This window comes from Lissotriton vulgaris, chromosome 10 (genome assembly GCF_964263255.1).
Source record: "Lissotriton vulgaris chromosome 10, aLisVul1.2, whole genome shotgun sequence".
Classification (NCBI taxonomy): domain Eukaryota; kingdom Metazoa; phylum Chordata; class Amphibia; order Caudata; family Salamandridae; genus Lissotriton; species Lissotriton vulgaris.
Window position 1 is genome coordinate 350,471,162 of NC_141698.1, and position 17,650 is coordinate 350,488,811.

The following is a 17,650-nucleotide window of genomic DNA, read 5'->3' on the forward strand; positions in this document are numbered from 1 at the left end:
TCTTTTCTTGCAATGTCATTCATGACTTCTGGAAAAAAAATTGGTCACAAATCAATGTTATCTTTCACACTCAAATTCCTTTTCCTTTTACCCACATTTTTCTAGGCAGTCTCTCTACTTGTTGGGATCACGTGATTGTTGATGTGCGAATCATTGACTTATTGATAGCAGTTGCATTCCAACAAATTACTGTTAACTGGAAGAATGTTACAAATATTTCTTTTAATGTTTGGTGGTATAATGTTTGTCATAACTATAGGCTAGATACTGCCTTTGTTTTTCCTCTTCATATGGCAACAAAACGCGCCAATTTATGGCTTCCTATAACACTACATTTTGATGCTTGTGCTAAAAAATCATTTCATTTATCACCCATTCAGCAAGAAGTCTCAAAACCCCCCCGATTGACCTTATTGTTCCAACATATTTTACCTTTTCACAGATTTTATTATTGTTTTTTCATTCTTTTATTGTATAACCTCATGTATTCCTTTACAGACAGTCTACCTCTTGTTCTTCATGGAATACTTTTCTAGATTGTTTTTGTTTTTTCTTTATATTGCCTATGTATATTGTATTGGCACCTCTTGCTGTTCAATAAATTCTTTTTGAACTTAAAAAAAGAAAATAGAACCATATTGGAAGGCGTTACACTGGCTACCACATGAAGCCAGAATTCAGCTTAAGCTGGCAAGCATTACCCACAAAGCGCTCCACTACAAAACACCAATGTACCTAGCCCAGAAAATGTAGTTATCTGATGGAGTTAGACCATCCCGGAGTGCCAGAGACCTGTTGCTGAAACCTCCCATCTTTCAGAATAAGAAAACACATGACGGAGCATTCTCCGGAGCTGCCTCCAGAATCTGAAACTCGCTCCATCCCTACATTAGAAGAATTCCAACCTCGTCAACTTTCAAGAGGGAAGCGAAGATATTCCTAATGAGCAAATTCCTATCATAAATCACTACTGATCATCTGAATAGTGGTCAGTTGCTAGGTGTAGACTAGTCCTTCCCGGGTATGGATGGATCCTACTCAAAGAGGCACCATAACAGTCTTCACCACTGATTAAGGAGTTAGTTCCAGTTAGATCTGGTAGAGGAGTTTGCCTCAACAGGACAATAATGTATCTAAGGGTAAACTTTCTAGATTGCTACGAATGCATTTAAGCTGTACATTACTACACTTAATTGGTCCTACTATTGTTATTGTCGTACCCAGGTACGAAAGGTACGCATTGGAACTGTGTGTTTGTTACTACTTCTATATCTGCTGTATTCTAAAGAATTTACAAATGTAACTGTAAAGCGCTCTGATACCCATGGGTCACGTTCGTGCTATATAATGCTCAGAATAAATAAAATAAATAAATGAGAGGAAAAAAATAGGAGAAATAAACATATTTTTCCTCTTTACGTCTCACCTCGGGGCATACATATTTTACACTTCCCCCATTTACATCACTTTGTAAACCTGGGGCATCATCAGATTTCATGGGCATTGCATGAGATATCCACAGCAACACACATAGAATGCCTCCTGGGCACAGAGGAAGGTTATGCAGCAATTTGTGTTGTGTTGCTCTACTCATGATTTATGAGGCCAGTCAAAGCCACCCAGGGTGGCTTTGTGTGGCTTCTTAAATATTTATGAGAGCCCTGCGTCATGCATGTACCATTTCGTGGTGCAAAAGTGATGCAGGGTCCTCATAAATAAGCCCCTGACTTTGGACACAAACAATACATTTATGCCAGATAGATATTTAATCTTAGAAGAGACACTCATTTATTTGCAGGGCTTTGATTTATCATGTATGTTGAACCTAACCCCTTTCTAAGTAAGAAGACAATGATGGGGTAGGAGGTCAGCGTCGGGCTAGGATGATAATCAGGAAAAGGTATGTAAAATATGTAAGTACAGTGTCCTGCATGTGGAAAGTAATCACATGCTACTGCTACCCATGTGCTTCCTCTTCTATGTATATTTCAAGTTTTCCAGCATCTTTTTACCATATGTTGAGATACAAACGTCCCCTGCATGTTAGGGTGTGTATATCCCTTCCCTGCCCTGACTCAAAATACAAAGATATTTTAGAGCATGACTGGCAACAAGTTATTAATGGGCTGCAATTCCAGATGTAAACATTACGCAAAACAAATGAACAAGAGAGAAGAAGCAATAACACTTGAGAGAACAGGCCTCTCACAAGGCACCAAACAAACAAATGACACCTAGAGGTAACAGAAGACTCAAGCGACAAGTAAACAGAGACAACATGCACAGAAGACATTCACAATGCTAAAGATATCGTGCTAAAAAAGAAGTGTCCCATATTACTACGCATCTCTCTTCTTTTGACAAAATCGAAAAACGAATTACATCACACATAGTTACCGAAAGTGAATCAAAATGAGATTAAATCACTTAGATCTTTTGAAGTTCTAACTACGTGTGCTGCATCTTAGCAACACAGAAAACTTCCTAGCAATCTCAATGTGTCCTGAAGAGATTCTCTCACCATTTTCAATTCGGGTGTCATTAACTACTGCTCCATCTGATACTTCCTGCTCAATGTGATGGAAACTGTCCTGTAGGGCCACAGGCCCATTCACTATTTGTTCTTCATATGTTCTGGCACTACACCTCAGAGGCATTCAGCTGGTCCTCCGATGAATTTTTTAACTGTGCCGTGAGGGGTCATATATAGGTTATCCCACTCAGTTGTCCAATGAGGACCAATACTTGGGCAACTGACCTACAAACTTGGGATTAGATTCATATATATAACTCTCAGGATTATGCTATACAATTACAAGATCACTACCGCTAGACCAAATCTCCTGAAGAAATGCAGTCGGGCTAGGATCATAAAAAACAACAATTCGGTTTGAGCTACACAAAATAGTAACATTAGAATCTGTTGACCACAGACCTCTCTATTAGAATTCCCATCCCTGATTAATACTATATTGGTATGCACAATAAATTATAGGAGACAAGTCATAGAAAGACAGAAATAGGATTTGAGAATGGTTAGATTTTTATCGGAAAATCAAGAAAAGCAAATACAGCAATATCAGGCATTTATATTTAGTAATACAGCAAAATCAAGTCAATCTCTTTCAGGCCATCTATTTCCAAAGTTCAACAGGAAAAGTTCAGGAAAAATGGACCTTATTAGCTCACACGTTCTCCCCGATTGGGGGAGAATATGAGAATATTGCGTACAGTGTATTCTTCAGACCAAGGAAAAGCAGTAGAGTCCGCAAGAAACAAGCAATGTCTGTCTCTCAGTCCACAATGAGGCAATCCTCAATGGAAAGGAATGGCATAGAATGGCAGTGAGTAAAATGGAATAAAATAGCATGCCACCTTATCATCAATCCAACATGTAATATAACTTTCCAAGTTCCAGGGTGACACCTCCTGGGTCACCTCATCTGGTCAGACCACTCTGTCCATTGGTCAGTTTGTATAGGGTGATTGTCAAGCAGCACAAAGAAGAACATTACGTAATCAATCGAACTATTCAAAGAATAAGAATGTGAACAATCGGGGAGGAGCTACGCTAGCGAACAAGATGGCTGGTTAGGCTCCCGGCTCCGCCGACCTCCGTCTCCTGCCAGATGATCCTGTCATTTATCCTGTCTCTACGCCCTGACTCCGTGTGTATGAACCGGACTACAGCTCGATGGTGCGATCCCGAGATTTCTACCGGTTTGGTAGACAGAGTTATATTATGTTAAAATTTGCGGCCTAGCCCAGCTTGGAAGCCGGGGTCTCGAGTATTGGCCCAGCCAGTCCAGTTGAACAACATCGGCCGTGAGCGTGTGGCAGGGTCCGGTCTATTGCTGTGGAGGTTTTCTTGGCCCGATTTTGATGGCGGTCTGCTGAGTTGGTAAGGAGGGGTGACGATGCACGATTGAGGCAGTGGGTGGAGGTCCCTAACCCGGTGGCCCGGTTAGCCACCCGCCGGCGTTCGCTGGGTTTGGATCTTTGCTTGGGGTGGCGAAGCACAGATCGATGCCGCTGTGAACATTGAGTCCCCCTCTGCTGTTGTCCGTTCCACTTTTGATTGTTCCACCGGGGAGACCGGGCTCTATGGGGGCGTGAAAATGGTCGATACCGAGCGAGGAGCTGTGGAGCGAACTGAGAATGAACCGTCGTTGCGAACTGTGCTGGCTGCCATTGGGGCTCTTCATACTAACGTGGAATCCCTTATTCATAAAATGATAGTGCGTTCATTTGAAATTGGGCAGATTGGACCGGACCCTGCCCCACTACAAGGAATGAAGCTGCTCGAGATACCCATGATGGCCATTATGATAGAGGAAGCGGGCCCCGTGCAAGAGGTGTCGGAGCCTTTGGCCGGTGTGATGGCCGATGGGAGCGAGATCGGTGCTTCGAATGGATCGTCAAGCCTACTATCAACGCTGACTGTGGAAGGACTAATCGGTGCTCCCTTTCTAGAGATTTTTGATGAGAACTGTTTTGGGCTTGAAACCGCGTCTCTCCCCTATCCGCCAGTTCCATTACGATGGCGGAGGAAACAACGTTGGGGGTTCATGGCGGTGAGGAGAGTCTTTGGACCTGATGGAGTTCTCAGTGACTTAACATCTTTGCTTGATCTCAGTTTGAACTTCGCTGCTCGTTTCTCGTATTTTGACTATCCTGTGGAGGCGGCAGTTCGTCCGGAAGGGGTTTGCACGTCCGATCGGAAGGGTCAAGGATGAGACTGATTGACTGGGTCTGACATCGTGGTCTTGATGGATGTGGGATTTGCTACCATGATGCTAGCGGGAGGTTGGGCGGTGTTTACAGTTTCCCCTGTTGCGTACTGCATTAGCTTCTTAATAGATTTGTGGATTTACTCTGGGGGATTCTTGGTTCTGGTGGGAGGGAGGGGGGACCGGGGGCACGTACGAAGGTGCCCTCCTCCATTTTCTATTTTTAGTATATAGTTAGATGGGTCGACAGGCACACTGCTAGTTGGGGTTCGGCGAAGCCATATGCAGGGGTGCAGGGTGAGGGAATGGGTGTTAGTGTAGTTACTTTAGGCTGTGGCGTGAATATTTTTGTCATTTTATCCTGCTTTCGTTTTTTCGTATCTAGGGGCACTACGCCTTTCTTTATCCTGTTCTGTTGGGTGGCGAGGACTGAGTACTGTAGCGCATCAAATGTAGCTTAATTGTGCGCAGTCAACCATTATTGAATGATCTACACATCGATGTTCAATGACCCCGCAAATTGTTTTTTACAGAAATCCTGATATCTGAAAATGTTTGCTTATTATTGTAACTGAATGTGATGTCCCAGATACGTCTTTGTTCTATTTTGTTTTATATTTGAAAATAAAAAGAAATATATAAAAAAAAAGAATGTGAACAATCGTCTTTTAGCAAAGGCATGTGAGAAAGTTGGAAAGGAAAGTCTCTCATGGCAGATGTTCTCAAAGTAATGATATGGTTGCAAATAATTCTGGTATGTGGATAAGAAATCTTTGTATGACACTTAGTTTCATCCAACATTGCAAATCTGTGAGCTTTTCATGAGAACATAATCGAGCGGAGAAAAGGAAAAGGCAGGCCCAAATTGAGTTTTGTTCAGGAAATTATGTTATTTGTAAAGCATTTTAAAATTATTGCAATTTGCAACTGTAACTATGACACACTTCTACGTTTCATAGGTATCAACGTATAACTTTATTTCAAAATTTAAGGAAACTAAGTTGTTTCTAGCAATTCTCATTAGTACACACATAAAGATCATTCTCTGAAAGTTTCAGTGAAATTGTAATTAGCGTAACCATACAACACCATTTCTTTTTCTCAGTGGTGCACAAATTTACCTGAGAAATGATAGTATTAAAGCAACTCTTCAATAATCATTCATAAAGTTATCTAATTTACATTCAGTTCCATTAATTCTCACATGTATAATTATTCAATCGAAACTGGATTAATGGAATTTATATAACATGAGTCATCATTTTCACAATTCTATTCCACGTTAAAATATACACTACGGAAACTTAGTAAACATGAACCTATGTTATTCAAACAAGCATTTTTATGTAGCCCACATTCTTCTGCATGCTTTAAAGATGCAGTAACTAAAATTCTTTATGATCTCTTTCTCAAGAGTCTTCAACGTATAGCATACACAGTTTGTGCAAGTTTGTAATTTTTCTCTCTAAAAGGTGTCAAGATCGGTTTATGTGTCAAGTAAGGATTCAGCCGTTATCTGCATCATTAAACTGGAATTATCAGGTCCTGTCACAATGGTGGAACTTCAAGGTGTGTATATATAGAAATGTGAATTTCAGCTGTTGTCTTCATCATTAGAGAGTTCCTCTTGACTAATATCTTCGACCATTTGAGCTTTGACCACTCTGTTCAGATTCCATCACTTGCCATTGTTAACTAACATATCTTTCCTGCATAAACTAATTTGCATACAATGGAATATTATGGCATACTTTTATATTTATATATGGTTTGAATAACTCTGACACACTCACCTTCTTTAAGGTGACCTTATTAAACATAATTAGTCTTGTAATACCTCAATTTGGATTTCTTTTCATTTTCTTGAATATCCTTCTTGCCAATTCAAAAATTTCATAATTAACTTATCCATTATGAGTATGAGAGAACCAAATTGGGACATTACTCAGAATATTGAGAATGATTTTTCAGAGACATAAAAAAAGGAAATCCTATCATAGAATGAGGTGCTCCATGATAAGCCCACATTTGTTCTTGTAGAAACATCTTAGCAGAACATCCTTTTGACATAGCCTTTTGAATACCTTTAAAAGAAACTGTAAACTCTCTCCACCAAACCATTATTTCTAGGAGAATAAAAAAGTTTTCGTTCATAAGAAATTCTTCCCTAACACAAAAATGTCTACATCTTGTGCAATTTGAACTGAACACCATTGTCAGACGTAATAGATCAACGAAAGCTCTCTCTTTAAAATCAATCGTTATAATGGGTATCCCACAAAGCAGCAAACAACAAAGAAGCACAAGATGTGACCCATAAAGATAAAAGATGTCATGACTGACCAGTGACCATAAAAGACAAACACAGTATATGTTTATAAGCTTAAAGAAAACATGCATAATAAAGAGTGTATCACAATATTGTAGACAGCTACCCCAGCACATGTAAGTGAACGGCCTGTATTCATGTGGCTGGATGGTGGAGATACAGAAACTGCCTTGAGGAGTATGGAGACAGGACTACCCTTAGGAATTTAATGAAGACTTAGTTAGCAGGGGGCTGATGATTATTTCTTCCTGATTATATTATTTGGTAGATGGTAGGGGTGGGACTCCAAGTTCTGTTGTTCAAGGTAAGAATGTTTCTACGTCAGACTTGTCCTTTTGTTTATTGTTGATTACTAATTTAGAGAGGCTATTGACAATTAAAAATAATAAAGCAAGGGCAAAGTGAACTGTTTCCCTGGCCCCCTACCTTTCCTGCCCCCCCCTAGAAAAGTGAGCCTTCTCTCTATTAGACTTTTGTGTAGTCTACTTTCCTACTTAAACCATTCTCCCTATCTGCCTACATATCTCTCTCTCTCTCTCTCCCTCTCCCTCTCTCTCTCTCTCTCTCCCTCTCTCTCTCTACCCAGTGTAATCTTAAGAGTTTTTGGGGCCCTTGCAATACATATTTAAACAACTATTTTATCCTGTCACATTTTAATATATAATGTAGTATTTTTTGGCACCATGTGGGCTTGAATTAGCAGTAAGTGGGCAATAAAATTTGAATTTGTTCCATACAGGGGCCCCCAAAATATGTCTTGTCTTGAGTCCTCAAAATTCTCAGGATGACACTGGTAAATTGCAGAATCCTCACACTTTATTTCATCCTTGTTGTTGCAATTGTTGCCACAATGTGGGAGACAGCTCCATTGTTACCTTCTATGAGAAGCAACACTCTACACAAAAGGCTTTGTCTGGAGAGCTGCCTGGGAAGAACTTATGAAAAGGAACCACCCCAAACCGCTTCTGAAGTATTAGATAAAGGATTCACATCCCCATAATAGTTCCCAGTGAGAACCCTGAAAGTCTACGTTCATTTGCTCATCAACCCGTGTTGGGATGCAACTACCTCGTTGTGTGTGCTGCCTGAGTTCAGGGCTGACCCACTTTGACGTGTGCACTGACTGAAGTCGGGCTGAACCTGCTTGAATGTGTGCATATACCCTGGGAATCAAGTGCAGAAAGGATTGTGTTCAGAAAGGGATCTACATGCCCAGTTTGTAGAGCCAAAGTAAGGCGGACCTTAGGACACTAGTTTCAAAAAACCTCAACCGCCATGGTTAAGGTCAAGTGGCTCCTGTCTGGCATGTGGCCCCCGGAATATAGTCTGACACAATATAAAAGCCACCATTATTACCGTGACAAAAACAGTGCAACCATTCATTTATCAAACAACTGGACAAATAACATGTGTCCACTTACAACAGCATATATCAAAAACTGAGTTGCAGCTTGGAGCATTGTATTATGTTACTGTCAGGGCCATGGAGTTAAACTGCCTGAAAGACCAGATAATGCAGCAGGGGTGCCAACATTAAGTAGCAAGAAAAGACAAAATATGCATTAAAATGTGGCATGTTCCGTGGCACAATTATGTCTCTCTTTTGTCATTTAAACACACATTAACAATGTCTGGGTAACAGTTTTCACCTCTTAGTAACAGTTTAGAACCAGAACACAGCAGTCAGCAAAAGTATACAGCATATGATACACTGTGTGATGAACGAAGAAAAGCAACACTTGTGTGCCAAATAATTTTATTTCAGTGACCATGGTTAAGATTACCCAACTCCATGCTACTTCCTTTATTCATTTTAGTGATAAATGCAACCAGACATGAAGGCTTTATTTCCATTTGTCTGACACAAACTAGAATCTAGAATACAGGAAATCCTTAACAAATATACAACCTTCAAACTGCCCACGGTGTGAAATGCATGTGCTTGCTACATTTTACCTGCTTGATTAGCTGAAATGCTGGATCATTTACATCAGCAAAGGTTTGACAAACTAGATTGGGTGAACAACAGGAGACAAAAGAAGCCCGCTAGATGGAGAAATTTCCAGAGATGGCTGCTTCGCTGATTACTGTTTTCCTCGGCAAAAAGTGGCCATCCTTCATATCCTATAAAAGAAATGCTATAATTTCATGATGCCTGTCATAGCTTAGCTATACAAAGCACGCCCGCTTGCAGGAGTTGGCAGTTAAACACAGTGGGGCATATTACCAGCGTTTAGCGATATTTATCGCTAACGATGCTTAGCAACACATTTTTTAACGCTAAGCATCACCGGAAGTTATCGCAGAGATAACTTGCTATTAGCAAGGTTTATCTCAGAAGTGATAAAAATCCTCGTGCTAACTGCCAATTGAGAGATTATCGCTGGAAAACCAACAATAATCTCTCAAAGTTTGGTGTTAGCTTGATAATAGGGGCTCGCAAACTTAGCCATGGTATCCACCTTCCATAGGATATCATGGCTAAGTCAGGAAAATACCAGATGTAAAAAAAGTAGTGCTAACCGTGGTTAGCGCTGCATTTTTTATCACTAACAGGGTTAGCGTAATCCTTGATAATAGGAGAAATGTCGCTTAACAATTCAATTCAATTCAATTCAATTAATTTATATAGCGCGCTACATACCCAGAGGGTCTCAAGGCGCTTGAAGAAGGGTGGGGAATTACTTGTCGAATATCCAGGTTTTAAGTTGCTTTCTGAATGCTAGGTGGTGCTGAGTGAGGCGAAGGTGAATGGGAAGTGAGTTCCAGGTTTTAGCCACCATGTAGGAGAAGGATCTTCCTCCCATGGTGGTTTTGTTGATGCGAGGTACAGCAGCAAGGGCTTGGTTGGAAGGGCGTAGCTGGCGGGAGGGGGTGTAGAAGGAAAGTCGTGTGTTGAGGCATTCGGGTCCAAGTTCGTAAAGTGCTTTGTGTGCGTGGGTTAGGAGGCGGAATGTTATCCTCTTATTGACGGGGAGCCAGTGAAGGTTTTTCAGGTGACCAGAAATGTGGTCTTTACGCGGGATGTCTAGTATGAGTCTGGCTGATGCGTTCTGGATGCGTTGGAGTTTTTTCTGAAGTTTTGCGGTGGTACCGGCGTACAGGGTGTTTCCGTAGTCCAGGCGGCTTGTAACCAGTGGGTGGGTGACCGTTTTTCTAATTTCGGTGGGGATCCAGCGGAATGTTTTTTTGAGCATGCGAAGAATGTTGAAGCAAGATGATGAAACGGCGTTGACTTGTCTGGTCATCGAGAGTGAGGAGTCCAGGATGACGCCCAGGTTCCGTGCGTGGTCCATCGGGATGGGTGCTTTTCCAAGGGCCTCTGGCCACCAAGAGTCGTCCCAGGCGGAGGGGGAGGTACCTAAGATAAGGACTTCTGTTTTGTCTGAATTCAGTTTCAGACGGCTGTGCTTCATCCACTCAGCTACTTTTTTCATTCCTTCATGTAGGTTAGTTTTGGCGGTGTTAGGGTCTTTGGTGAGAGAGAGGATCAGTTGAGTGTCATCAGCGTAGGAGATGATGTTGAGGTTGTGTTGGCGTGCGATGGCCGCGAGGGGGCTCATGTATACGTTGAAGAGGGTGGGGCTGAGTGAAGATCCTTGTGGCACGCCGCAAATGACTTCAGTGGCCTCTGACTTGAATGGTGGGAGGCGGACTCTCTGAGTTCTTTCGGCAAGGAACGAGGTGATCCATTCCAGTGCTTTTCCTTGGATTCCGATGTTTCTGAGGCGTTGTAACAGGGTGCTATGACAGACTGTGTCGAAGGCTGCGGAGAGGACGAGGAGGATGAGGGCGACTGTGTCTCCATTGTCCAGTAGAGTTTGAATGTCGTCTGTTGCTGCGATGAGTGCGGTCTCAGTGCTGTGTTTGGCTCGGAAGCCGGACTGTGAGGAGTCGAGGGATTTGTTGGTTTCGAGGAAGGCGGCGAGCTGGTTGTTGACGGCTTTCTCGATGACTTTGGCCGGGAATGGAAGGAGCGAGATGGGGCGGTAGTTTTTGAGTTCGGTGGGGTCAGCTGTGGGTTTTTTCAGAAGGGCGCTGAGTTCGGCGTGTTTCCAGCTTTCCGGGAAGGTGGCGGAGTTGAGGGAGCAGTTGATGATGTCTCGGAGGTGTGGTGCTATGATGGAATCTGCTTTGTTGAAGATGTGGTGAGGGCATGGGTCTGTGGGGGATCCTGAGTGGATGGAGTTCATCAGGCGGATGGTGTCCTCAGTGGAGATTGGGTTCCAGTCATTAAGGATGTTCAAGGGGGGTGAAGGTGCGGCAGAAGGTTGGGTGGGTTGGTCTCCGGGTTGGTTATCGAAGCTGTTGTGGATGTCTGCGATTTTGTCGTGGAAGAACGAAGCTAGGGAGTCGCAAAGGGCTTGAGAGGGAGTGATGTCGTTGGAGTTGGCAGTGGGGTTGGTAAACTCTTTGACGATGTTGAATAATTCCTTGCTGTTGTGGGCGTTGTTGTCTAGTCGGTCTTTGAATGCGGCTTTCTTGGCGGTCCGGATCAGTTGGTGGTGTATGCGGGTGGCGTTTTTGAAGGCGTCCCTGGTGCTGGTGTTTGGGTCTTTTTTCCAGGCCTTCTCAAGGGAGCGACAGAGTTTCTTGGATTTCTTAAGATCATCGTTGAACCAGGGGACGTTTTTGCTGCCTTGTTTGATTTGACGTTTTTTCAGAGGTGCTAGGTTGTCGGCGCTGTTGGTTAGCCATTGAGTGAGGTTAATGGCTGCTTGTTTGGGGTTCGAAGAGTGGGCAGGGGGGTTTTGAAGAAGCGATGAGGAGATCTGGTCGATGGTGATTTTGTTCCAGTTTCTTCGCAGAGAAGGTTGAGGATGGTTGTGAGTTGTGGTCTTTTTGTAGATAAAGTGAACGCAGCTGTGGTCCGTCCAATGGAGAACTGTGGTGTGACTGAGGGAGATATGTTTGCTGGAGGTGAAGATAGGGTCGAGTGTGTGACCTGCGTAGTGAGTGGGGGTATTAACAAGTTGTTTGAGTCTGAGGTTGGCGAGATTGTCCAGAAGGGTGGTGGTGTTGCTGTTGTGGCTTTTTTCCAGGGGAAAATTGAGGTCTCCCAATAGAATGTAGTCCTCGGAGGGGAGGGCGTGTGGGGTGATAAAGTCAGTGATGTCTTCACTGAATTGTGCACGGGGTTCAGGTGGCCTGTAGAGGAGGGTGCCTCTGAGTGTGGTCTTGGGGTCGGTGTGGATCTGGAAGTGAAGGTGTTCGGCGCTAGCGAGGTTGACGTCTGAGCTGGTTGAGATGCAGATGGAATTCTTATGGACGATAGCGATGCCTCCTCCTGTTTGGTTGGTGTGGTCTTTTCAGATGATCTTGTAGCCTTCTGGGATGGCAATGGTGATGTCTGGGGCTGAGGAGGCGTTCATCCATGTTTCTGTTAGGAAGGCGACGTCCGGAGAGATGGTGTCTAGTAGATTCCAAAGGTCGATGGCGTGTCTGTGGACCGAGCGGGTGTTGAGCAGGATGCATTTTAGGTGGTTGGTGTCAGATCTCTGTTTGGTGTTAGTGGATGAGGAGTAGGTCTTGGTGCCGTCATACTTGCAGGAGTTGCATGTGAAGGGTCCATGGGTGTGTCCAGGAGCGGCTTGGACGCAGTTGGGGAGTCGACCGGGGTTAAGGGCTGAGAGGGTGGAGGCGTCGTATGTGATGCGGGTGGGGTGGGTGGTACGGGGGCCAGGGGGTCTGGCGCTGGGTGTGGGCTTGGCGCGGACGGGCGCAGACGGGCTTACCTTTGGCGCACCTTCGGCACTAATGGGGCGCGACCGCTGCGCGTGAACGCTGCGCGAAAAGGCATCAGTCATATGTGGAAAGTGGGAGGGGGAGGGGCGAGGGGGGGTCAGCTGGGAGGCGGGAGCGGGGTGGGGCTCAGGTAAGGGCTGGCAAAACAACAACAACAAATACAATTAAAATGGCCGCAAGGATTCTAGTCTCAGGGTTGGGGCAGAATGCACGTGAATAGCGCTACGCTGACGGTAATGGCGCTGGCACAATCAGGCACGAATTTACATGCAGCAGAGAAATTTTTTATAATTGAAGCGCACCTTGGCAGACAAGCGCTACGGGTAATTTATCAGCAATGATATGCTGATGTGGAACAATGCGAAGCCGTCTAGCGCAAGCAGTAATAAATTAATGAAAATGGAAATTCAAGGCAAAGCAGTTTAGCGCTACGATCTATTGGCAATGAACACAATTAATTCCGGTTCAAGCGAGCAAGGCAGGTAATGCACTTATCAGTCTGGCGGTGCAGGGAGCAGCAGGGAGCAGCGTTTGGAGCGACCTCTTCTGCGAAGAGCAGGGCGGTCACAGCGTTAGGAAGGTGGAGAGAGGAGAGCAGTATCCGTGGGAGGGGGATGTCAGCTGGGAGGCGGGAGCGGGGTGGGGCTTAGGTCAGGGAGGCAAAACAACAACAACAAATACAATTAAAATGGCCGCAAGGATTCTAGTCTCAGGGTTGGGGCAGAATGCACGTGAATAGCGCTACGCTGACGGTAATGGCGCTGGCACAATCAGGCACGAATTTACATGCAGCAGAGAAATTTGTTATAATTGAAGCGCACCTTGGCAGACAAGCGCTACGGGTAATTTATCAGCAATGATACGCTAATGTGGAACAATGCGAAGCCGTCTAGCGCAAGCAGTAATAAATTAATGAAAATGGAAATTCAAGGCAAAGCAGTCTAGCGCTTCGATCTGTTGGCAATGAACACAATTAATTCCGGTTCAAGCGAGCAAGGCAGGTAATGCACTTATCAGTCTGGCGGTGCAGGGAGCAGCAGGGAGCAGCGTTTGGAGCTACCTCTTCTGCGAAGAGCAGGGCGGTCACAGCGTTAGGAAGGTGGAGAAAGGGGAGCAGTATCCGTGGGAGGGGGGGTCAGCTGGGAGGCGGGAGCGGGGTGGAGCTCAGGTCAGGGAGGCAAAACAACAACAAATACAATTAAAATGGCCGCAAGGATTCTAGTCTCAGGGTTGGGGCAGAATGCACGTGAATAGCGCTACGCTGACGGTAATGGCGCTGGCACAATCAGGCACGAATTTACATGCAGCAGAGAAATTTGTTATAATTGAAGCACACCTTGGCAGACAAGCGCTACAGGTAATTTATCAGCAATGATATGCTAATGTGGAACAATGCGAAGCCGTCTAGCGTCTATTATTTTTCTCTGGAACGCCCCCTTTGCATCTCATTATAGATGCAAGGGGAAGCATAGAGAAACAGAGTGCTAACATGCGAATTTGCGTGTTAGCACCCTGATGCTGATAGGGAAATAATTTTATCTCCGCTTTCTTGGCTTTTAAAGGCAAAAAAAGCGGAGATAAATCTCTTGATAATATGCCCCAGTGTTTTTCGTTCTCTTGGGGGATAAGGTGAATCCATAGTTTGTGACAACTTTGGAATCTGGAACCAGTAACTTGACGCAAACAAGATAACGTGCCTCTGGTTGCAGGAGGTGCGCACTGACACTCATTTTTTGAGACTTGGAGATGTTTTATATGCAAAAAATGCTTTGACCAGAGGAAGAATGAACAATGCAGAAAATGGGGAGAAATATTAACAAAAGATATAATCGAAGAAGGCAACCTGGAAAAATGGGATAAAGAAACAGGAAGTATATGCTACTGGAACAAAAGGGCATGAGGAGGCATCAAGACCAGGCCGACTTGGTATCTGACAAGTCGCCATTTGTCAGCAGCCATGCCAAGCTCCTAAGAACATGTTTGAACTCCTGTACTTACATATTTTTTTTTAATAATTTTTTATATATATATATATATATATATATATATATATATATATATATATATATATATATATATATATATATATATATATATATATATATATATAAATTGAACACTGGAAACAGTCCTTTATTTAAGTTCTGGAACAAAATTAGGAAGTTTTGTTGGTGCTTGAAACATATTAACAGACCACAGCTGAATGTTGCAAGATAGCTACGTTAAATAATCAGTTACAACAAAGACCCTGTATTATGTTTAAATGTTTCTTATTTTTGTTTCCTAAGTCCAGAGACTAAATACCATTGGGAGTTCTTCATACATTGTTCCCCTGTTAGAAACAGGGTCTCTAGTTGGCTGAGGCATGCACCCAGTCTAAGTAGGGACCACAACGCTAGTCAGGGTAAGTCAGATAAACACCCTAAATCAACAGAGCAGGCAGGCTTAACTTAGGCGGCAATGTGTAAAGTATATGTGCAACACTTAACACATTAAATGAGTGAAAACACCACACAAAAAGAATCCACACCTGGTTAGAGCAGTGCTTAATTTATTGAACAAAACAAGACTACAATGACAAAAATCTAATGAGTATGACCAGAGTTATGAATTTTTAAATAATGTAGGGCCAGATGTAGGAAGCCCAATACTTGTCGGTTATGGCCGAAATGATCGAATTTCGGCCGTTACCGCCCGGTATTTAGGGTTTGAGATGTAGGAGGCATCCTTTTGGATACGGTAATTGCCGATTCCTTAAGGAATCAGTAAAATACCGATTCCTTATTTTAAGGAAATGGTAATTATCGAATCCAAAAAGCTATGTAGGAGGCACTCAAGTGAGTGCCTTCTTGCATTCAGGATTCGTTATTTACCACCAACTACAAGTTGGTGGTAAATATCAAAAACCTTTAAAAAAAGCAAATGTGTGCTTTTTTAACTGTGCCATGTGGCAAACATACATGCCCTTAGGGCATGTGTGTGTGCCACATGTGCACACATGCACGATTCAGGGGTGCAACAGGGTGTCAATGTGACACCCTGCCACCCTTGAATGTGTTGCCCAAATTACCGAATCAGTATTTACTGATTCAGTAATTCCCATTCATTCCTATGGGCCTCCAGGCCCATAGGAATGAATGGGAATTACCGATTCGGTAAATACCTAATCGGTAATACCAAATGTTACCGATTCGGTAAAATGTACCGAATAATTACCCACATACTATTTACCTATTCTTAAATACCGAATCGGTAAAATTTGGTATTTTAGAATCAGTAAATAGTATTTACCTACATCTGGCCCATAGTGCTTAAAAGCATAAAGTGGCAACCAGGGCTACCTGACAACGCTCGACCAGGACAAATCTGAAAGTCCAGGACAATGGATTTTGGCTAGGATACAGGGACTAGCCTTGGCCTGCTGCAACAGCACCTTGCGTGGAGGATTCTTCTATGTTGAAGACCGGATGCAGGAAGCACAGAAGGTGATGCATCGGCGATGATACCTTTGGATGTAGGAAAAGCGTCACGCAGTCGGAAATGCGTCATGAGGGAACTCTTGACGATGAAGGAAATGTGTTGCTGTCAAGTCTTGCAGATTCTCAGCTGGTGATGCAATGTTCTCGAACCTGTGATGCGTCGGTGATGATGGAGATGCAATTGTTCTGAATGGAGCAACAATGGTTATGTGTGGATTTTGCTGGCTCAGCACAGAAGAACCCACTTCCAAGGGCCCAGAACTGTGGTGGCACCACTTGGCTGGGCAGGGCTCACAAGTGTCAGGATCCAAGTGCTGTTGTAGGGTAGCATGAAGTCTTTGAATTCCCTGGGACCTTCAGAATGGAAGGCAAGCAGACAAGCCATTGGAGTCACTCAGAGTTCAAGTGGTGTTGGTCTAGTCCTTTGAACCCAGGCAGAGAGTTTGTCAAGCAGAGCAGCACAGCACAGCACAGCACATCAGAAAAGCAGTTATTCCAGAGCAGCATTCCAGCAGTGGTAGTTCTTCAGCAGCACATCAGTCCTTCTTCCTGGAAAATTATCCACAAGTCCAGAAGTGTACTGATTTGGTAGGGTCAGAAGTCCAGTTTTTATACTCATTGGTGCCTTTGAAGTGGGGATGACTAGGGGTTTGAAGTGTACACAGGTAATCCCTCTCATGCCATGGCTCCAGACTCCCTCCAGGGGGTTAAACAGTGCGTTGTATGTGAGTAGGACACAGTCCATTCAGGTGCAAGTGTCAGCTCCCCCCTCCCATTCTTCCCAGGATGGTCCATAAGGATGTGAATGGCCCATCAGACATACCTAAGCTCCATTTGTGTGTAACTGTCTAGAGTGAATGTAAAAGGCAAAGCTGTCAATTCAATTCAATTCAATTATAACCCATACCAGATGCATTTTGGAAACAGGCAGCTGGCACAGAGGGCTTAAGAGCAGGAAATGCCAACTTTCTAAAAGTAGCATTTTTACATTTGTAATAATAAATCCCCATTACCATTAAAGAGGGTTTATTATTACAAGTCCATAGGACAGTCCTACTACTTCTCAATCAAGTTCAGGTTCTTCCTGAATTCTTCTAAGTAGGGCAGTCTGTTCTCTCTTAAAGATATTCACGAATGTTGAATTCTAACACTTTGGATGTTCCCCTCAACAGATGTAATGGCTGTTATTCAAAAGCTTTTGTTTTGATGAATAGGAAATTATGTATTCTTATTGCTATTATTATTTGCTCATAGATCACCTGAAGAAGGGCTATTGTTTATGCCCAAAATGTATTGGGATTTGTGTAATCTACTTGGGAACTTTTAGAGCACCACCTATATTCATGCGGAATGGATTTCCTATGAAG